Source organism: Camelus dromedarius, chromosome 11 (genome assembly GCF_036321535.1).
Source record: "Camelus dromedarius isolate mCamDro1 chromosome 11, mCamDro1.pat, whole genome shotgun sequence".
NCBI classification, from domain to species: domain Eukaryota; kingdom Metazoa; phylum Chordata; class Mammalia; order Artiodactyla; family Camelidae; genus Camelus; species Camelus dromedarius.
In genome coordinates, this window is record NC_087446.1 from 36,929,161 (window position 1) to 36,953,287 (window position 24,127).

Here is a 24,127-nt window from a genome sequence, read left to right on the forward strand (position 1 = left end):
GATAGGGAAACTTTTGCAGAGAAGAATAAAGCGTGCCTGCCTTCTAAAGTTACATTTGATGTTTGAGTAATTCATGGGATGTGTACTGCAAGCAACGGTGCTTATTATTTCTGCTTAGCGGGTCTCCAGACACAGGAGAAGAGAGAGGGCGAAGAAAGGAAGGAAGGAAGAAAGAAAAGGAGTCTGAATTTACACTCACCGCTTCAAAAGCCCTTTTGTACTCAGCCAACTTCTCCTGGCTGAAGATACAGTATTTGCCAAAAAGTCGCCTGCAAGAAAGCACACAACATAACAAAAGTATAAAACAAAACAGTCCATTAAAGAACTCTTTTTCTGCCCACCCCCACCTTCTCTTAATAATTTTTCTTTTACTCGAAAGACATATTTTTAGAAAGTGGCACTTAGTGCTGGACAATGCTGACTGGGCTTAGAAAAGATTCACCTCGTTAGTGAAGCTTTGAGCTCCTCTGGGTTGTTTGGGTCAATTGTCTTTTCACCTGGCTCGAGCCACCAAGTCAACATGAACTAAGAATAGGAGTTACTTAGCATGTAGGACCCGTCGGAGAGCAGCCTTTCTGAGCGGTGGTCTGCAGGGAGTGAGAATGGCAGTCTTGTTTGGGTTGTTGTTTTGAGCTGCTCTCACACATTCAGACTTTCTGTCCATTCAGCCAGACAGGCCACGTGTCCAAAACCTAAAAGGGGCTCATGCTTTAAGAGCAACTTGGTTAAACTCGCCTTTTCCTATGGAGGACAGTTTAGGCAATTTTCTTGCCAGTTTCAGGAATTTTCTAACATGGATGTTTTTAAATGTTTGTATTTTCACACCGATGCTAAAACACCAGCATAGGCTGCTAGGTCTGTGGGCCGGTAAGTAAGGAGGAGAAAGTCGAAATGAACAAAGAGTGATCAGTAACTTCTTCCATCACAGGCTGCGTGGACACCTGCTGAAAAGTCATAAGCCTGGTGAAATTACTGGTTGAATGTTTTGGTTTCCCTGATGCCAATTGGCTGACTTTTCCAATGAACTGACCAGTTGTTTTGGCATTTTTTACGAACAACTCTGATGCAATCTGAATTACTTAGAAGCAATTATCCCACTGGTGGATGATCAAAGCCTGTGCTTTCTTTCTATTTCCTTCCTGGGCACCTGCTTTTTTTGGTCCATTTTAATACTAATTGGTACTCCCCAACCTGGGGAAGTGTATTCAGTTTATTTCAGCTAATATTTTATTGAACATTTGTCATATGCCCAGCACTCCGCTAGCTTATGGAGAAAGAAAGATAAAAAGAGGTGGCTGCTGCCATCAACCATTTTGGGATTTAATGGGAGACAAACCTGTTTTCAAAGCAATGCTGCAAAAAAGAAACTCAGAGCTGTCTGGGGCTGCTGGGGAGGAGCCTCTGGCGTAATCTGGGCTCTAAGGAAGGGCTTTTCAAGGAGATGAAGACTGGGATGAGTTTTAAAAGATATGGAGGAATAAACCAGTTAACAAAGAGTGAGAAAGGAATTCCAGGAAGGAATCACGTAAGGAAGTATACAATAGTGGAATGAGCGGTTCAGCAGAACGGGAACATAAAACGTGAGGACAGCAAAAGAGAGGATGCAGGAGAGACACAGGACAGGGGAACCAAACTTTGGAAGGTCTAGCCACCATTTTAGAGTATCTGTACTTCATCTTAGAAGCATCAAGGAGTCCCTGAAAGGTTAAAGCAGGGGTGTGAGGAGGTCTGATCTGCATTCCACTACATCTTCATGTAAATGGATTTGAAGGTAGGAGATGGGAATCTGGTTGGTGGACGACTGCAACCATTTAGGGAAGAAAGAATGATGTTCAGAATGAGGGATTTGGCAGCTAGGTTGTGGAAGAAGATTCATGTTTCTCAAGTGTACAGCAGGTAAACAACAGGGTCAGGAGAGAGGAGAGGCTAGAATGGTCCCCAGATTTCTGGCTTAGACTGGTGCAGTGCTATTGACCCATAGAGGACCCTCAGGAGGGATGGCTTGAAGGTGGAGGAAAAGAGTTGGAGTGAATAGGGAGCATGTTGGGTTCTGGTGCCCACTGGCACAGTGGATGGATGGATGGCTCTATGGGCTTCCAAAAAAACTGATTTGAACCATGTGTTCTCTTGTGTTCACTTCAGCAGCACATATACTAAAATTGAACCATGTGTTCCCAGTGAGGCCAACATTTCCCCCAAGGGGATGAAAATTTATTGGGGGGGTTCAAAAACACTTAAATATTACAATGGTTTATAGCTCTTCAAAAGACTACAGTATATAAACATATTTATGCTCTATTTGTGCTACTAAAATTTTATGGCAGGAGGAGGAGAAGGTGGGTGGCATGTAAGAAAAAAAAAACCTAAAATGCTCCTTGGGAGGGCAACAATGAACCAAAGGTAGAAAAACACTGACTTAAATTATGGTTTTATTGTAAGGTATTAAAAACTGAAAGGCAGTTGACTTCATTAGGTAAAACAGAGTTTGGAGTGGGATTTGAATCCAGCTTGCTTACTAAAATGCGGATACCAGGGTTCTGACCTCCTATAATACTGATTCAGAATTCCAAGTGAGTACAGCCTAGGAATTTTAAATAGATTGACTAATTGCTACTTACTTTCTGTTCTAACCAATTAAAAAATACAGGGAGCTGAGATTGGATTAGGAAGCATTATCTCTTTAATGGCAGATATGAAATTGAAAAGACGAGAAGCAGTGTAAAAGCACCAGCTTCCTGTAAGTGGAATTTCGGAAGAAAAAATTTCCAAATCTTATAAGTGGCAACACATTGCTCTCCATAAATTAGAAAGATGGAAGCTTGGGCAATGTTGCTGTAGTTGTTTTCAGTTTAACACATCAGTGGCCTGTGTAGATTGGAAAGGAGTTAATCCACTGGCTGACATCAGTCCTCATGGAGCCAGCAAGGTTAGTTCTACCTAAATCATGCGAGTGTCAGCATAATCTTTATTCACCCAACGAACTCTACTCTGTACCAGGCACTGCCTAGCTCTGGAGTTGCACAACACACATCAAAAATGAATGAGAAATAGCATTTATGAAGACTGCATGAAAGATATGTAATAGACTTATTTATCTACCCTTCACTGAAGCTAAACCATCAAATCTCATACCCCTGTCCTGCCCTCCTCCAACCCACATGTGTGTAGAAGAGCTAAGACACATTTAGGAAAATGCTAAATTGGATTTGGGAAATGCCATAAGCTTAACTGAGCTTCCCTATGAAGACAGACTCTTCCCATTTTGTCACTGTGTCAATCATAAGGATGCTGCTGAGGGTGTTCATTACATTCCCAACACACTCTTCCAATGGTTGTTTCTGTCTGATAGCTAATAATAGTAGTGTTCCTCTTCTGCTATTTTGTTTTCATCTCATGGACACTGAGACTTACAGGACTGATCTGTTTTCCCTCTTCTTCGGAGACACTTAAAAGCAAAACACAGACTTGCTCACACCAATAGCAAGTAGTGGGACCCAATACTATGTGTGTTTTTATTAGCCTTGTTGTTGCTTCCATTTTATGTCCTTAAATAAAAAGTAAGCCAGGGCCTCCGCATTTATGGGTCTTTAAGAGACTTGTAAATGAGGTTAAGGCATTATGTTATCTGGAAGTTACCAGCTGAGCAGGGATTAGTTATCTGATTGACCCATCATAGCTTAGGGCAAAGCTGTAAAGAAACAGATATGAAGTAGGTAAACTCTGCAGAAAATGGTATGGGAAAGGTTGAGCAGGAATGGTGAGGTCAAGAGAACCAATTCTATTCAGTTCTACCCATGTTAGAGCATTAAGTTCATTGGTTAAGGGTTGCTTAAGCCAGGCAGTGTTTCCACTGAATTGGTTCAGGGGTAGGCACTTAACCTGAACAGATCAAGTGAGAAAAAAATTAGACACTTCCCACAGCTTTGAGGAGAGAGAATCTTCCTTTCTTTCACTTGATTTAGTGGTGATTTGATGTGAGGTCTGGAGCCACAGCAGCCATCTTGCTACCACAAAAGTTGTAAAATAAGAGTTGTAAAATACCTGGCATATTGCTTGGTGAATCCATTTCTCTTCTTTTGCTAAGACTATTTTGAATTTCCTTTGGTAATTAATCCCTCTCATCCATGTGTCTTGAGTGGGATCAATCTCATCTTTAGCTCCAGACAGTTTGAGTTGGGTTTTCTGTCCCTTGCCAAAATAGACTCTCAATTAATACATAGATCAAAGGATACAGTAAGAAACATAAAATAAAGTAAAGGTTGGGGTTAATGCATGAAATGCATCCACTTGCTTCAGGCAGGTCACTAATTTGGGTCTAAACTTTTCAGCAGCCAGTACAAACAGAGAAACATGAACACTTTTTGCTATAGACTGAATGTTTATATTCCCCTGCCAAATTCATATATTGAAATCCTATTCTCCAATGTGATAGTATTTGGAGGTATGGCCTTTGGAAGATGATCAGATTTTAAGGGTGGAGCCCTCATGAGTGGAATTAGTGCCCCTATAAAATTAAAGGATGCCTCAGAGAGCTCCCATTCCTTTTCCATCTGTGAGGACACAAGAAAATAGCCATCTGTGAACCAGGAAGTAAGCCCTCACTAGACACCAAACCTTCCAGCACCTTGATCTCAGACTTCCCAGTCTCCAGAACTATGAAAAATAAATTTCTGCTGTTGATAAGCCACTCAGTCTGTGGTGCTCTATTATATCAGCCAGAACTGATTAAGATAGTTATTTTCAAGGTTTACAGTATTTATTGATTAAAACAAGCCAGATGTTTAGAAAAAGAGCAACTATTCCTAGAAATCAGAATCAGAGAAGTTTCTCCCATAGGTCTTCATAATAAGGACACTATTTCATATGGTGAACATCATCCTCAATAGTATCCTTACAATAAATAAAATTAGTCATGTATGCCTGTTTGTTTTTTCATAACCTGTTTTAGTATAAGCTGAAGACATTATAACCAAATATAATTTAGTAAAAGTAACTCTAGCAGGGTCTAAAACCAAAGTCTGGTAATCTAGATTTATATAGCCCTGGATTAATCCAGGGAAATTTTTCTGTTTCTTTAGAGCAATGATTTCCTGTTGAGCCCTGGGAGAGTCCCAATGACCCCCTGGAGCTCTCTCTGAGGCTTGCAAGAATCAGGGACAAGTGAAAAGAGATCTGTGTCCTCCCAAGTCCCACTTCAGCTGGAGCCTCTGTTTGACTTTCCACCTTCCAGAAACAACAACAAAAAAAGATTTTTACTAAAGAGTTTTTAAACAAATAAACAAAATTCTTTCGAAAGTCAATGACCTGGAGAAAATTTCACAGTCTGCCCATTTTTCAGATCTGTCTCTATAAGTATTGCTTCTTTCCAAGATTTTATAAATGTAGAGAGACAAAGGATTTGCGATCATGTATCCTAAAAATACCTCGAGGGCACTCAGCCTATGTCTGATCAAGAGAAGATCTATGGGTTTCAATAGTTGATTTTAATTGGAATATTTGGGAAGAATATACTTCACTCAGTTCTTCCATGTTTCCTTTTCAAAGAGGACTGCTCACAGTAAGTTCGTTTGCTCTTCTATCCTGTAAGTCTCAACTCTGGTTGTCCTTCCCTTAACTCTAATGTGGGGGCATTATTTCTCTTTGGGGGATAAATCTGTCACCTTCTAGGGTTCAGCCAGAAGACTTAGTTGTCTCAAACTAAACTACATCCTTTAACATAACCTCATGGGTAATGCAGGACTGAAGGTCAAATCCTGCCTTAACAGAGTTAAGTGGGGACCAAATAATTCAGTCACTGACATGCAGTCAGCTAATAACGAGATTGATGGAACAACCAGGTGGGCCTCAGTAGCTAACTGGTCGACAGTTCTGTTGCTCCAAGGCGTGATCTAAATCTATCCTGGCACCACCCCATTGAGGATCACTGAGTCAAGATTTTGTGGCTGACTGGGAGTTCCAGGGTGGTTGCAGCAACTCCAGACTCTCCCAGATATTTGATACCTGTTTTTTTCATCCTGACTCAGGGATATTGGGCCAGGAAAATACTGGTGATATGGAGACCCACCCTTCACCTCCCCATTTCTCAAGAGGGGGCTGCCAGAAGCTTCCTCACCTGTTTGCCCTTCCCTCCACATTACCTCTCCCCTTGAAACTTGAGAAAGGAGGCTGGACAGAGAACTGCTCCAACTTCTAATCCTGCATTATCACAGGGCATATTATTACAGGATTTTTTTTACTGTAGTTCTCAACTCCTTTACTTTCACAACTTGCTTCAGAACCTAGGCAGTGAAAAGCAATATTTACTGGGCCCCTATAAAGGCTACTAAGAAAATGCCGATTTTTAGCTGTGATTGAAGCCAAGCAGCTTAACCTCATCAAAACTTGTGGAGACTTGAGCAGTTAAAGCTCATAATTTAAAAGGACTTCCTCTCAGGTTAATTAATTGGAAGTCATGGTTTGCTCATGTCCTTTCTTAAATCTGAAATGGAAGTTTAACTTTTCAGATGGAACCCCTACCAGGGACATATAAATGAGAAGTCACCAATAGAAATACTGCAGTACAATATATTAGGTTGAGTTTACCAAACATAAGAGCATAGAAATTCCCATGTTAATTAGTACCAGACAGTGACAAAAGGAAAGGCATGGTGGCCCAATATCCCTGACTCTTGACCTTCGGGTTATAGTAGAGATGAGAGAAACAAAACGTCTACTGAAAACAGAGACGTATCCCTAAGAAAGATGAGCACCCAACCGTTTAGGCCAGAGGATGGCAAAGGGGTAGAGGGGAGAGCAGAAATTTATTTTTAGTAGAAAGGACATGATTGGATAAAAAGCCCAGCCTCAGGACCAAGCTTCTTCCTCCTTCCACCTTCCTCCTAGAAGCTACAACATCAATGATGACAAAATCACTCCTTCCGCTGGCAAAACAAGCAAGATGCACAATTCCAACTCCAACTTGAAGGCACAGCTTCAGCCTCCACCATCTTAAATTCATGCCTGCATTCTTGGTCCTGGGAGATGCATAGGGAAAAGGGGAATTAGCAGTTTGGAATATGTCAGGGTCAAATGGCCTTACTAATGTCCAATGAGATGGCTCTAAAGAACTGCTGGGAGTCACTGCCCTGAGTGACATAACTCTTAAAAGGTTATGGATGGACCCTAAAAATCTCAACATCCGTAGGTAATCCCATTAGAAAACCATCAATTCATGAACTCATCTAAACCCGTTTGGATCTGTTCATTTTTCCAGCTTGTATGTGACAAATTTTCTTTGCTGTCTCCTGCTAAGTGTTAATTTTTTTTTCCTTTTAACTATTCCAACGATCAGGTCACTTGAAAAGAGATTTCAACTTCAAAAACTTAACTGTATTTAAATGGCATTTGCCCATCCTTGCAAGTTGATTTCTCTTGTCTATTAAATAACTAGCACCACTTCCCTGTGGATTCAATGGTCAAAACTAAAAGAATCTGAAGTAAAAAGAAAGGTAAATTTATCTCTCTGAAAAGAAAATCATTTCTCTCTCCAGATACTCAAAGTGCTTTTTAAACGAAAGAACAGCACTAGATACCTTCTTATCACAGAATTGAATGAGAAAGTGTGTTTCACAAGTTATCTGAATCTAGACTACTTAAGCAAAGTTAAAGTAAATACATTTCATAAGATACCCAAAAAAGGCACTAACTAAAAGAAAAAAGATCATAAATTTTGATTACTTTAAAATTAAGAACTACTGTGATATCATTAAGAGGGTAAAAAGACAGCCACAGAGTAGAAAAGCTATTTGCAATATTTAGCTAATTTGTAATATTTTATACAACTAAAATAAATAAAGATCTTACTTATTTCAAAAAGAAAGAGAAAACTCAAGAGAAAAATAGACAAAAACAGGCTCCTCACAAAAGAGATTGGAATCTAAGTGGATTAAAAAATGCATAAAAAGGTGCTCAAATTATTAGTCACCAAGGAAATGGAAAATAAAACCGTGATGAGACATGGCTGATACCCACCAGATGGCTACATTGAAAACAAACAACAACAACAAAAATACTAAGTGTTGATGAAGATATGGAACAATGGTGGGGAAGTAAGCTGTTTGGCATCACCTAGGAAAATTGAAAGCATGTAAAGCCCATATCCCAGCAATGCCACTCCTGGTTGTCTACCCTAGAGACACACACATAAAAATGTAGGCCAGGAGCTAGTTATGGTGAGATTCATAACAGCTGGTCCCTCATTGGGCATTACCCCTGGCCACAGAGAACTGTATTCTCAAGGTCACATACCCTCCCCGGGGGTTGGCTAATGTCTAATAACTGGCCCATGTGGGACTATGAAAGCCCAGCCCCACTTGCCTCGATTCAGGACAACTCTAAGGGCTAATCCATCTCAGAGACCCCTGTGGGACTGGCTACTGCCTCTGGTGCAGCCACATTGTGGGCCAGCTCTCCCTTTCCTCATCTTGCCTTCCTGACTTTCTTCTAGGTGTCTATCCCAAGAACATATCCAGTAAACCTTCTGCCTAAAACTTTCCATCTTAGAGTCTGTGTGCAGAAAACGCTAAGAAAGCCTTACCAGTTATCTTTAAGAAGAAAATGAGTGAGGGGAGATGCTACTGGGAAGAGACCGTTTGGGCTTCTGGAATACCAGCAATGTTCTGTCTTTAGAACTGGATTTCAGTTGTATACATGTTCTCTCTATAATAATTAATTAAGCTGTACATTCATCTTTTTGGATCTTTTCTATTAAGTGTTATATATCACACACAAAAAAGGATTAAAAATGACTTTCATTCCTCATGGAGGGAGGAAAAAATTTCTGATTTAAATGAAGTGCAATATTTGAAAACAGTTTCTCCTAGGTTCTTTGTGGGTTTTTGTTTTTGTTTTCTGGTTTTTTGGTTTTGCATTTTTCCACAACAGTTATTTGGCTATGACACATGTATCCCTCAGCCAGTCAAGCATTCATCAGCCATTCTGTGATGGTCCTGGAGCTTTCTACACATGGGAACATCTCCATCAGATCTCTGTAATCCGAACTGCTGTCTCGTGGTGTCACTGAAAGGAATCAGAGACATCTAATTCCCTCACCTTACATATGGGGAAATTGAGGGCTGCTGGAGATTGTAACACTGTGACTCCAAGCTGTCCTGTTTCCTTCCTGATGGAATGCTCAGCTTTCCCCACCTCACTGATGCAAAGATTAGTTCTGTGATACACTTTGTTCAAGGAAATGTGTGCGTAGGAGAAACATGTTTCTATAAATGGAGATTTTAAGAGTCACTGCTTGATTTGTCATTCTCCCTCTTCCCCCTGCACAAGCAATGTTCATCCACCAAGGTCCCAGCTCAGAGCACAGCTGGCCCACGAAGGACCCTGTCTTACTCAGCTTGGGCTCCTATAGTGAATACCAGAAGCTGTGTGGCTTAAGCAAATAACACTTATTTCTCACAGTCTAGAGGCTGGAAAGTCCAAGATCAAGGTGCTGGCATGTTGGGGATCTGGTAAGAGCGCTCTTCGTGGTTTGCACACAGCTGTCTTCTGGCTGTATTCTCACATGGCAGAGAGAGACAGAGAGACAGAGTAGTCTCTCCAACCCTCTGTAAGGTCACCAACTCCATCATGGGGGTAGAACCCTCACGACTTCATCTAAACTTAATTACTTCACAAAGGTCCACCTCCAAAAACCATCACATCGAAGATTAGAGCTTCAACATATGGATTTGGTGGGGAAGTAGAAGGCACATTTGGTCACAGCAGACATGTAACATGGACAACTAATCATCCTTTGTCATTGTAAGCCACTGAGATTTTAGAAGTATTTGTTATCAAGTCATAACCCAGACTATTCTGACTTGATACAGGATCCTAGCAAGGGATTCTGAAATCCCAAGCACCACATGAAAAAGTCACAGCAATTGTGCAGATTCTTGTGCAATATGCTTTTTCGAAGCCACATTCCCTTCATTTTATGCTGAAATGCATGCACCCGAGCACACACACACACACACACACACGTGGACAAGATGAGCCATCACTGATAAACAGACACCACTTCTAAGCTAAGCTTTGCTGGATAAAAGGAAAAATAAAACCCAAGAGGAGCAAAACTTACATAAAATGACAGCACGGATTTGATCTTGCTTAAAAACGACTCTGCTTTGAAGAGCTCATCATAGCCCCTTTGCAACCAAGCTGAGAAATTTTGATTAAACCACATTTCTTGCTTCCACACCTGAAAACAGTCCGTGGCTGCTGTATAAAGCCAGAGCCGGCCTTTTCATCTAGGTCTATCACTTGTAACAGTTTCTTGGCACAGCCGACCCACCTTGGATATACAGTGTTCCCCACCACCACATAAAAAAGCTAAGAAAGAGATTTTCATCACTGGTACTTATAGACAAGCTTAGCAGAGAATGAAAGAAATGCTCGTGGGCTCCATTTTAAACTTGCTCGAACTCCACAAGACAGCTGGTAAAAACTTGATCAAATCAAATCTTCAGAGACCAAGACTCTCCCACATCAGGGCAGAATGGGAAAGCTTTTGTTTCAGCCGAAGCCAGCCCTTATCACCTCATTCTGTCACTCATACTTCCTCAGTCCACCCTCAAATCCACCAGGATTTATTGCAGATGTAGCAAGCTTGCTGGAAATAATGGTACAAGCAAAGAGGCTAGTCGGCCATCCACTCCAAGCTCTGGGTAATACCAATGGGAAATTATTTGCACAAAAGGTGCGCTGGGGTGACAAATGAAGAGAGGGCTGGCCCACTGAAGATGCTAGGACTTAAGACAAAGCTAACATACTAATACCAAGCCACTCGCTTTATCTGATTACATTCTGGGACTGGGGGCTTCCCACAACCCCCTTTTAGCCCTCCTCCACCCACCCACCCTTTTGAGTAAAAGACACAGGTTGCTTTCTTTGGCGTGCAGTGTACCATGAAATGGTAATCTAGAGAATTACTACATTTATATAAACCACAAAGTGTTTTTATGCCCCACAAAAAAACAACTGTCAGATCTGCAATGTTTTTACGTTGTTGACTAAAGAAAAATGTCAGTTAGAGGAAAGACTGATTAAATATTAAGACTGACATTTTTTTCCCCAGAGTCATTTATGGGCCTTCTCTTAAACACCTTTCTTTTGGACTCTGGTCAGGTTTAATTTTGGAAAACATTCAGAACAACAGCCATTTCATTCTTCACCCATATGTTTGCAAAAAAAAGTTTATTTTTATTTTCCCATTTTAATCTTCAAGAAGGCCCATTTGGGGGTAACTTCTTGCATTCATTTCTGTTATTTTTACTCAGTGTGCTCTCGCTCTAAGCAGGTGGCAATGCTGGACTCTGCGTGATGTAAAACGGGCTTAGCAATCCTCATTAGAAAAGCCCTCAAGCTCTTAAAGTGAGGAAGAATTATCCGCATGGACAGAGTTTCTCCCTTTTTCTAATCTCCTCATTTTCATAGAAACAAAGTGAATTTCTTTTTATCTAGGTCACAACTAGACTGTTAATGCTTCTAACTGACTTAGTCAAGAAGGACTGTTCCTGTCCACTTCCTTGCCACAGAACTTCTCAAGTTTGGTAGAAAACAAAAACAAAAACAAAAACCAACAGTAAAATGGTCAAAAGATGAAATTTGAGGATCAGTAATACAACCCTCTAATGCGGTTTTGGGGTGAGAGGTTACCAACAGAATGTGAACTGCTGATTTTTAAAATGAGCTTTTTACAGTATGTACCCAATATATCTGTATTTGTTGTAATGACGCAGCTTCAATAATCTGTTATAAGATACACTAGAACACACAGGCTGTTTACCTCACTCAGAAATACAAAAATTCCTTAAAATCCAGTGGTTTCCATTCATTCATTCCATTAGGTGGAATGATACTCATTGTATCTCCATATATTCAGTGTATGGGTGATTATAACATGGTCTAGGAGACACAGCAGAGAACAAAAGAGACTCCAGCTTTGAACTTTAAAATATATGTAATTCATTAGAAAGCTGTGTATGTAAGCACCTCTCCTGCAAAGTTTCTATCGCTGGTCTCCATTTGTTAGCTTATGTCACACAATCCTTAGGACATAAGATTAATAGAAGATGATTTGTAAGCCAATAAAATTCTACCAGCATCATCCATTCTTAAATTGCCCCGAATATGACTTATGCTGTGGCAACAGCTAGTATTGAGTCACAGAATTGGGACCATTTTTCAAAGGAGAGGTCTCAAGGGCAATCTTTGGAGAAACTCTCATTCCTAAAATTTCCTCCCAGCAGATTCGAGGGGCTCAACCTTTCATTCGTCCCTGATGACGCTTTTATGTCGTTCTTCCCTGTTGTGTGTGGCCAGTCAGCCCTGTGGGTCTGGCTTAAACCTTTAATTCAGCAAGCACTTTTATGAATGTGGAATGGAAAGAAGTGTTTTCTCTCTTTTTGATTTTCAGTTTTTATGCTCCAAACCATTTCTTTCCCAGTGAGATTAAATTTTGCTTATATCAAAGAACAACACATACATAATTTACTGAGGTAATAGAACCAGTGTGTTAAAAAAAAAACCCAGCCCCACTCTTTAAAGGCAACTCCTTCCTGCCCTCTTGGATGTTTCTTTCATATTTCTAAATATGTCTCTGCAGCTATGTCGATTTTGACACTTTCTATTGTCTTCCTAATTCAAGAGATGACAATCTGTCACTTTTAGGTTCCTCCAGCCTAGCTTTCCTCTCTCACTTATCCCAAATTATAGTATTGTCACAATTTTAGGTTAAATCAATATCAAATATTCATACTATGTCTAGGCGAATATCGTTCTTTGCTGAGTCAACTCATGAACTATAGTTATATTTTTCCCCTTGCCCAACTTCTACCTTGAGTCAATCACTTCATTTTTCATTTGTATAATTTTCTATACTTGTGATAACTCCCCAAACGTATCAACTAAACTATGAGTCCCTTCTTGATATTCTTTCCCACACAGTCAGATACTCAGGTATTCTACCACTTCCACTTCTCCTCACCTGGAATCTGTTTCCTCTCTTAATCTGCAGCACTGTCATCCTGGGCTTTCCAATGGCTATTGCTTGTGAAATTCCTTTGCCTCTTTTTTTTTTTTGTATATATATTTTAATTGAAGTATAGTCAGTTCATAATGCTGTGTTAATTTCTGGTGTACAGAATAATGCTTCAGTCATACATGAACATACATATATTCATTTTCATATTCTTTTTCACTGTAAGTTACTACAAGATATTGAATATAGTTCCCTGTGCTATACAGTATGAACTTATTCTCTATCTATTTTATATATATATATTACTATCTGCAAGTCTTGAACTCCCAATTTATCCTTTCCCACCCCTTCCCCACCCTGGTAACTGTAAGTTTGTTTTCTATGTCTCTGAGTCTGTTTCTGTTTTATAAATATGTTCATTTGTCTTTTTTTTTAGATTCCACATATAAGTTTTATTATATAGTATTTTTCTTTCTCTTTCTGGCTTACTTCACTTAGAATGACAATCTTCAGGTCCATCTAGGTTGCTGCAAATGACATTATTTTATTATTTTTTATGTCTGAGTAGTATTCCATTGTATAAATATACCAGAACTTCTTTATCCAGTCATCTGTTGATGGACATAGTTTTCATGTCTTGGTTATTGTAAATAGTGCTGCTAAGAACACTGAGGTGCATTTATCTTTTCAAATTAAGGTTCCCTCTGGGTATATGAATAGTCCTGCTGACAAATTGACAGAAATCTTGTGAAATGTCTGAGCCAGAAGAAAATACCTAAGGCATTCTGAGATTTCCAAATCTCAGAAACAGTGTGAGATAATAAATGTTCCTTTAAGCTGCCAAGTTTGGGGGATAATTTGTTATACCGTAATAGATCACTAATACACAAGTTCTTTGTCAAATACATGTTTTACAAATATTTTTTCTGTCTGTAACTTGCCTTTTTGCTTCCTTAACTGTGTCTTTTAAAGAGTATTTTTAAAAAATTTATAAAGTACGTTTTAAAATTGTTTTCTTTCATGAAGTATACTTACGTCCTATTTAAGAAATTTTTGCCTATAACCCAATATCACAAAAAATTTTTTATGTTTTCTTCAAGTTTAATAGTTTTAGCTTTTACAACGAAGCATTTGATTAATTTTGAATTAAATTTTGTGCATGGTGTGAGGCCTAAGGGTTAATGTTTCTTCTATTTTTTTTTTCCATACAGGTAATTATTTGTTACTATTTCTCCAAAATTTCTTAGAAACTTTGACCGTATGGTGTGCATCTAGTTCTGGACTCTCTATTTTGCTCCATTTGTCTGTATGTCTGACCTTATGCCAATACCAAACTGTCTTGATTACTCTAGCTTTATAATAAGGCTTGAAATCAGACAGTATAAGCCCTCCAACCCTGTGCTTTTTTCAAGATGATTTTGGCTATTCTAAATACTTTGCTCTTCTTACAAATTTTAGAATTAGCATGTCAATTTATTTCATTTTTAAAGCATGCTAGGATTACCATTTGGATTGCATTTCATCTATAGATCAATTCTAGAACTGCCATCTTCACAATTTTGGGTTTTCCAATCCTTGAACATGATGTATCTCTTCATTTTTTTAGATCTTCTTTAATTTCCCTTTGCAATAGTTTATAGTTTTAAGTGTTTAGGTAAGAGAAAAGAGTATTTGACCTGACTCCTGTTCTAAAATATAATTTTAATATCATTAACACTCACCAAATTTAATAATTTTCCTTGATATCATCAAATATCTAGTGTTCATATTTATTTCATTGCTTTATAAATATGCTTTTCTTTTTTTTTACAGTTTATTTGTTCAAATTTAGACCAAATGTGGTTCCATGCAATGAAGTAGTTGATAGATTTCTCTTTTAATTGTATGCCCTTCCTTTATCTTTTTCTTGTGATGCTTTCAATGTTGCCAAATAAACAAGTTATTTGTCCTGTAGTGTCTTAAATAGTTCTCCTTGATATCACAGAACATAATACATTAGTACAAATCTGTGATCCCTCTATCTATTTTTCTTTTTGTCTTGATGTTGATTTAGGGGCTATTGAAGATGTTTTGTGATGGCTTGTTGAATGATACCTAACTTTTTGAGGGAGATACCATGGCATATAACAATGGTCTAAACATCCCCTTTTCCAAAACACTGACAAATGCAGTTTCTACAGACTTTGTTCCACTTCATTTCAGTGCTGACAGCTTAGTTCCTCCAACACAAAGGTCTACTTTATCTAGCAAGGCGTGTTCTATATTTAACAAAGTATGTTGACAAGCTGTTACTTGAAAAATATATCCAGAGTAATGAGACTGCTCGTGTAAAAACATCAAAATCAAGCCCACAGACAAGCAGGTCCTCCTCAGGCAAGACATCGTAAGATGAAACGTCCCCACTACCATTATTTGTTGGATGGAAACAACTGTAACCATCAAGGGACACCACTGAAAACCCAGAGACATGTCCTCCCACTGACTCTCCTGAAATGTTAATCCCTCTCTCTGTTGCATCTCTGCAAGGCTGGCTACTGGGGAGAAGGAGTTTTTGCTCCTGTTACTCGGCCCATCCCCAACTACCCTGACCTCACTGCTCATCTTTCCCAGACCAAACCTCACTAAAACTGTCAAAAGGTTCGCTTCTCCTTCGGGAGCTCCCCCATGTTCCCCAAGAACGAACCTACTATTCAAAGTTCTTCTCAACCAAAAACCTCTATACACCAAAGTCAATTTTTTGCAGTGGCAGTTCATCTGACTCAGTAAAATGATTCTCCATAAATATGTACTGTACAGAAGAGAAAGGATAAATCTCTCCCCAAAACAAAAGAAGAAATTTCAGTGAAGGGAAGAGTGAAGGAGAAGGAAATAAAACTCTTCTTGGCCCCTATTTGTGTGAAAACTTGGTTCTAGATGTTTTATTATATGAATACTAACACCTTATTACATTAATACTAACACCAATACCAATGTTAGTGCCAACAAATACTGACAGTGATAATAATGTTGATACCAATATTAGTGCAAATACTATCTACTGACACCAATACTAGTGCAAATACTGATATTGATACTGGTACTAATAAAACACTTCTCAGGTTTCTATCCATATGGAGGGATCTCCAATAGAGTAGAACTCTTGACTTCTTACCCTCTCGGTTACTTGTTCCTCTCCATGGGGAAGGAATGAGTAACCTAAGAGATAAGTAGTAGCCACTGATCAATTAAAAGGCTGTAAACCCTGAAGATTTAGTCTCTTTTCATCTCTCTCTGTTCAAGACTGCCCACAGAAGGCAGTAATTCTGGATAAGACTGTCTATAGAACCCAATGCCCTTCAGGTCTGCCTAAAGGCCTGGATTTGAGGGCTGGTGGTGCAGTGGGCAAGTTGGCCCATTTGACGGCCTAGCTAGGTGCCCTCTCCAACCAAGCTCTATCAACCACATAGTTGATGTTTTTGTGCCTACTCTGGAGCAGGATGAAAATACCCAAGCCTTGGAACACAGGACTCAACAGAGAAATGTAAATTAGAGAACATGTTGGATGGGGAAAAAAAAGACCAACCTGGGACTAGAACTGTCTACACTGAAAATTTCTAAATTTTGTAAGACAAGTATCTCAAAAGCCTGCCTGTGAGAGGGGAGGTAATAGAGTTTGTCCTTCAATGCCACCTGTTGTGGATTAAACTGTGGCCCCTTCAAGTTCACATGTTCAAGTCCTAACCCCCAGTTACCTCAGAATGTAACTGTATTTGAAGACTTTAGAGAGATAAGTTAAAATGAGGTCATTAGTGAGGTCTCTAATGCAATATAACTGGTATCCTTATAAGAAGAGGAAATTTGGACTCAGACATGCATGCACACAGAGGGAAGACGGTGCAAAAACATAGGGAGAAGCTAACCATCTATGAGCCAAAGAGAGAGGCCTCAGGAGTAACCAACCCTGCCAATACTTTGTCTTGAACTTCTAGCCCTAGAACTGTGAAGAAGTAAGTTTCTGTTGTTTTAGTAAGCCACCTAGTTTGTAGTACTCTGTTATGGCAGTCCTAGCAAACTAATATATCACCCACCATACCAGAGTGATAAAAATGGTGTTGAATTAACCTCTCAATGGTAGAGTTCTCTCAGCTGAGTTTAAGTTCACAGGTCATGGGCTCTGGGTGACAAGCATGGACTCACTGGCACACTGGCAGAGACATTAAGATATTTTCCTCTGTTTTCCCTCCTTCCCTCTGATCTGAGGCTCTGTTACAGTCTATGGCAACACTAATATTTGATTCTAGAAATGTGATTCTTCCTGAGGTAACAGCTGCTTTTGCATTTATAGTAAATAATAATAATAATAAAAACAAAAACAAAAAACCAACAAACAACTACCTACTGTTATTTCTAATTTCCCTCAGGCTTGAACTTATCTCCCCATGGGTGCCACAAAACCTCCTTAATGGCTCCTCTGTCCAGAACATTCTTCTAAAGAACCCAGCTGACATTTAATCTCAGGTTAAATATCACTTCCTCCAAGATGCTTCCTGCAACCCCCAAGACAATATTAAGTACCTCTGCTAAACATTCTCATTTCACCCTTTATCTTCCTTCATGGGCCTTATAAAAATGGGAATTAAGCACTTATTACCTCTGATTACATTTTAAATGTCTATGTTGAGAATACGGGCTGTGTCTATCTTGCTCTGCTTGTATGCCCAGGATCTATCCTATTTCCCAGCACTTAGTAGGCCCTCAAGATATATCTGTTAGATGCATGAATAAACCAACCCTACCAGATAAAATATGTATATCTCTAATACTCTCTTGGACTCTGTTTTACTCAAGGCTAAAAATATGTGGTAAGAGCAAAACTTTCCCGATATCTGAAGGAAACATTCTGGAGGTCATTTCATCTAGGGTAGCTGGATAACACGCAGGATGCCCAGCTATATGTGTATCTCAGATAAACAACGAATAATTTTCAGCCTAAGTGTGTCAACATATTGCATAATTAGTATTTGTTGTTGATCTGAATTTCACATGTAACTGGGCATTCTGTGTTTTTATTTGCTAAATCCAATGACCCTATATTCAGAGTATCTTACCTACAGGAAATAAGAAAGTAAGCCAACAAAAGAGAAATGAAAAGTACAAAGTCCTTGGAATAGAAACCAGGTGATTCATCTTAGTATCTGCCCCCTCCCATTCACACACACACACCATTTGTGCCCAGTACAGTACCTGCCACAAAAGCACCAATAATCGATTGTTGAACTAAAGTTTTAAAATTCCACTAATTGTCTCCATTCATAAAGGATCGTGAAGGGCAAAATGCTACTAAAAAGAATAAATAAAGGAATGAGTCAATAATTACATGATCCTGAAGCTGAAAGGAGGTAAGGACCACCTGTCTACTGCCTCTTTCTGTGGAGCTGTTGGGGGAAACGTGATCCAGAGGGCTTCTATGACTCTTCTAAGACCTAACAGTTGGCAGTGGCATGTCTGGGGCTATAACCAGACCACTCTAAATTCCCAATGCTCCTTCTACAGCCCCGCACTAAAGGTATTTCTGACAAAGGCAAACATTTTCTGGCCTAGAAAATTCCACATATATCTTCTCAACCAGCTGCCTCAGCTGTGTAACCAACCAACATCCACCAAACTATTATGTATACTCTTTAAAGAAATCCAAGTAAAAGCTTTGCCCTCTCTTAAGCTAATAAAGATTACTCTTACAGATGGATGGAACAAAATAAGTCAAAAATGAATATAATTGCTCAAAAATATTTAAGGCCTTTTACATGAAACTGCTTTTCGTTTTACAGACATATCAGATTATACCAAAGAGCTCTTTATACATTTTTTTAAAGAGTGGCAGCTTCAGTTCAATAGTGTTAGTGAGACAATCCTTTAAGCTGTGTCAAAATGCCAGTTATCCTAGATGCCACCCAGATTTGAATAATTTAGAGAGACAAAACACACACAGAAAGAAGGAATCATCTTTTGACTGCTGCTTCTTTTGACGAGGCTGCCTGCCCCTATCCCCTCCTTTTTCCTGAAGCATCTTTCTCTATCAGTGGTGACAAGTGTCAATCAAACCTTCTGTGGCTGAGGAAGCGGGCCGGAATGGGCAGTGAAGCCAAGGGGAGGGGAGGGGGAAGAAACATGAAACATTCTCAAACAATTGCTCAAGGAAGATTCCCTATCAGTGTGTGGTCTGGGGGAAAGAAGTCTTTTCCTTTTTTCGCTTCTAATCTCTAACCGACTATTTACCTCTTTTTATAAACTTGAATCTCTCTGTTGCTCCAAAGACTCCAAAACAAATCGCTGGTCAGCCAGGATTAAGCTGCTTTGTTGCCAACGATTAGCAGGTTTGCTTGTAGTTTTAACATCTTCAGCAACAGCTGAATGTCAAATGATTCAGGAAATGCTGGTCTTATTTTGACCAAAGCCAAATGAATGCTTGAAATAAATTTTGGGGAAAGTACTACATAGAGAAGATTCTAGAACATTCCATGTAGAGTTTAATATGCATAGAATGAGAACTCTATGAACATTTGTATTTTTGGTTTTTTTTTAATGCAGCCATGATTTTGAAAAATATTATAAACCAGCCGACTTCCTGTCTCAAAGAAAAATGTAAAATAAAACATCCAGTTTAAGTCCCAGACTCCAGGAAATATTCAATCCAAACATATTAAATATTTTGTGATTCAAAATCCATATAGCATAATTTTTTGAATACCTACTATATGCTGGGTATTGTGTTGGAATAGACATGAATAAAATCCACTCCCACTTTTCAAGAGTCATCTACCGTATTCACTTATATACCCATATCAGCATTTAATCATTAAAAAAAAACTCTCAATAATACAATTATCTGGGACTCTGCCTGCATTAATTGTGCAGCTTTGAAGGTCAAGGACTATCCCTTCATCTTTCACATCCTCTACTACACTTCACACTGATCTTCTCAAAAAGTAGCTTCTCAAGGTAGCATCATGGTATACGGGAAGGCATTAATCAGGAGTTAGAGGCTAATTCTGTGGTCACAGTAAACCCCTTAATCAGTGGGCCCTCGGCTTTCTGCATTTATGAGAGAAGTCCCTTCCATCATCCCTTCCAATGCTAATGTCTGTGTTCCTTGACCTTGGGGCAAGGAAACTGAATAGCAGGGTTTAAGGATCCTTATCTGATTTTAAGCAATTTGAGGGCAGAATTTCCCTCTAGTTGAATCCCCAAGGACACAGTGCTCTACAATAAAGATCTACATACTTGCAATTCATGCCAAGAGTCTGTGAAGCAAGGTCCTAGGGCTCAAGCTGTAGGAAAGACCTACAGCAGACCCAACTTTATATGTGGTAATTTTTGAGGCAACCAGCAGCTACCAGTGTCCATGGGACTTGCAGAGAGGAGGGGATAAACTTGTCAAGGACTTTCAGGTAATAACGTACTACAGGAATTGGGATTGGAATGAAGGAAAGGCCACAACCTTGGCAGATCTTGAAAAACTAGCTATGCAAATGAAACTGTACCCATTTCCCTCATATAAGTATATTTTGCCTACAAGGACACTTTCTCCCATCTCTGAGTGGATTTATTTCCTGTCCCTACCTGGATGTCCCACCTCAAATCACCAACACAACAGTAAACTTACCTTGTGTGTGGTACAAGGAGGGGGCTAGATCAAGCCCAGCAGCCTGACCTCTCTTGCTTCTCTCTCAGGAATCCTGCTCCATCATTTCTCTCATCTTCTCCTGCACCTCAGTCTCTTCCTCTCCATCAGCTTCTTCTGTTCAGTCTACAAACAAACTCAACTGACTTTCATTCATTCATTCATAAATTGTAAATTATTTTGGAGTTTATTTAAATAACATCTAGGAATGACATCTGTTTTTTCCTTTCCTATTTTCATAATTTTCAGCTCTTTTCTTCGTTTTATTGTTCTGTCCAGAATATCTGCTATAAGACTGATTAGAAGTGGTGATAGTAAGTATCTTTATCTTATTTCACAGTAAAGGGAATGTTTTTAATGTTTGTAGTAAATGTTTATTAGATATCTTTTTCCAGGTGAAGCATATTCCTTCTATTTCCTGTTTAGTAAGAGTTGTTTTTGTAAATATGCTTTCATTTTCTTGATTTTCCTGTATCACGTTACATGATGAATTGCCATAATAGATTTTCTAATGTTGATCCAAACATCCATTTCTCAAATGAGCTCAAATTGTGTGGTTAATTTCTGAATTTGCTTTGCTAACAGTTTTTGAAAATTTTCATCTACATTCATGAGTGAGTTACACTTAATTTTCCTCTCTCATAGTTTTCTTGTCTGTTGATATCAAACTTACACTAGCTCATAAAATAAGCTGGAGAGTAAAATCTTTTTTTTTTCCTTTTGAGAAAAATTCAAGATTGAGATTAGCTATTTGTTGACTATTTTCTAGAGCTTATAAAAATCATCTTGGCCTGGTGTTCTTCTTGTGGGAAGATTTTAAGCTATGGATACAATTTCTCTAATGGTAATAAGACCATTCAGGTATCTATTTAATTTTGAGTCTACTTTGGCTATTTGTAACAATTTCTCTAGGGATTTATTTTCAAAATATTTGGTATAAAGATATTTGTAATTTTCTTATCATCTTTTTAATTTCTATGGCATTTATAATTATGTCCCTATTTTCATTCCACATATCACTGAAGTTTTTCTTCTTTCTCCATTGATTCTGCCAGAGGCAAGAACATTGGCCTTCTAAAAGAATTAACTTTTAGCTTTGTTGATTCTCTCAGTTCTATGTTTATCTGCTTTTTCATTTATTTTTGCTGTTATATTAATATGATACATCAGTTTTCCTTTTAATTTCTTTGGACTTCTTATGCTGTTCTTTTTATAACTTAAGTTAGATATTTAGTTCGCTAGCCTATGGTTTTTCTTTCTTCTAGATAGACTAATTCAAGGTCATTAATGTCCCTGCAGGGACTTTTTTTTATAAGTACCTCTTTATTATTCACATGATATTTTACTATAATTCCTAGTAAAATATCTTCTATAATACAAGAATTAATTAGCAGTATGCTTTAAATTTCCAAATGTATGGGTTTTTAAAAATTATCTCTTTTCAAAATCAATTTGTGATTTTATACACACTGTTTTAAAATTTGTTGATGCATACTTTATGATATATAAAATGTGGTCCATTTTTAATGTGCTTAGGCAGTGTTCCATTTCCTCTTCCCTGTGAACATTTACAGCACTCACTCTATTTCTCAGTTATAAATTGTCCTATTTTGTACTGCATGATATTTTTTGTAAACATATATTCTTTCTCCCATTGGATTATTAAGTACCTTGAAGTCTAGAACTTAATCTTGGTCATTTTCATAGTCCAACACTACTTAGTAAGGAATCAATATATAAGTACTAAAAGAATATGCAAATGTCTGTGTTGAAATGCAGAAACTTTCATGGCTATAACTTCACTAATTAAAAATCACTTTGAAATAATCTGTCTGCCTAAACATCATAAATGTTCTGGGATTGAGCAAACTAATTATAGGATATGAATAGAATTCCATAAATACTACTGACATTTTTGCACTAATTGTATAATTCAAGACCCAGATGTTCCAGACTTCTTGTACTAAAACAACTTGAATCAATTTAACAGCTCAGTTTCTACCCATGGCAGGTTTTGTGACAAGTCAAACCACATCTCCTATTTAGTCAGATTTGTCCCCATTTTCTCCAATATGGTAACTTGAATTAGCTAAAGTTAGAGGCATCAAGAGAGTCTCAGTGTGAAGGTCAAGAAAAGAAAAAAGATACTGATCATTTTAGAACTGGCATTCAAATTTGAGCTTTTCATGAAAATATTAATTATTAAGATGATCTTTCTTTAGATAAAACTATGTTTATAACAACTTTCAGAAGAATTTTTTTCTGCAGAAGTCTAGATAGACAAGTGCTCCTTGTAATGGTATCAAGGCAGTAGAGTTATGAGTACAGAGTGAGCCACACTTTGTGGGTCTGAATTCTAACTCCACCACTTACTAGCATGGGAGCTCCAGTAAGTTATGTAACTCCTCTGTACTTCAATTTCCTCATCTGTAAGTAGCTTTAATAATAGCACTTATCTAACAGTGTTGATGTGAGCATCAAGAGAGTTCATATACACAAAGCTTCTATAGGAATGCCTTTCACACATGGTGAGTGAATTCCTATAATGCTAACATTGTGCTTAGAGACCCAACTACAACTGCCTCTCATTTACATGATGAATCCACGTGTTTTTCTTTAAAATAAAGCAATGAAGAAATTTGAACTTAAAATACATACATGCACTAACTTTGGAATAACTTGTTTATAACTCTTGCCAATTCTGGTGGTGCCTTCTGTCAGCAAAACAGCTCAGAAACGTTTCTGGTGGCCCTGGAAACAGAGTAAGAAACTATTCTCAGTCAAGTGCAAGACAATTTCTCTGGGAGTATCCACCTCCCAGTTGCCATTGTTGAAGAGTGCTAAGATTATATTTCAGGAACTCCTGTATTTTCCAAGTGTTCCATTGTTTTTCTTTATTTTCTAAACAAATACATTTTATTTAAACATCTCAATTAACCACCACTTTTCAACATCTTAGTCACCCATTATATGCATTTGTGAGTTGGGTATGTATTTTAACTCCACATCCGATTTTAACTTTTCATGTCAAATGCTACTTTAATACGGGGACTCTAAGTGTACACTGACATAATAAATGTCTGGGTCAGATTTTGCCAGACAAATAAACTCTTTCAGTATAACTGGAAACCTACTTCCTCTAATTGCTTTAAAAATTAAATACACTTCTAAAAACACTTCCCTTGAAGTCAGTGAGCTGTTGATTTGCCCCATGGGATCTGCTGGTTTTTATCACCTGAAAGTGTCTTCTTTAATAATGGTTGAAATGTATGTCTGCACTTGGATGGTATTTGTGATTATCTCTGTTCACTAAACTGCAAACCTGATTATTCTCCCAATTAAAACAGCAGTGGTTGCCTATTTCTCAGCAAGACACATGGAGCTGCAATGGGGTCTTGAATGACAAAGATTTTTTCTTTCTCAGAATATTTTATATGATTCAGTAATCAGTA

The 24,127-nt window shown here is 38.3% G+C and overlaps 1 long non-coding RNA gene across 1 annotated transcript; it reads right to left on the reverse strand.

Annotated features, from left to right (window-relative positions):
- Window positions 1-211: 211 nt before the first annotated feature.
- Window positions 212-23,417, reverse strand: LOC135322472 (uncharacterized). The gene is made up of 3 exons (XR_010383048.1): window positions 23,334-23,417; window positions 20,658-20,801; window positions 212-269 (listed from the first exon to the last, which is right to left on the reverse strand). It is a non-coding gene; the product is annotated as an uncharacterized LOC135322472 (long non-coding RNA).
- Window positions 23,418-24,127: the final 710 nt, after the last annotated feature.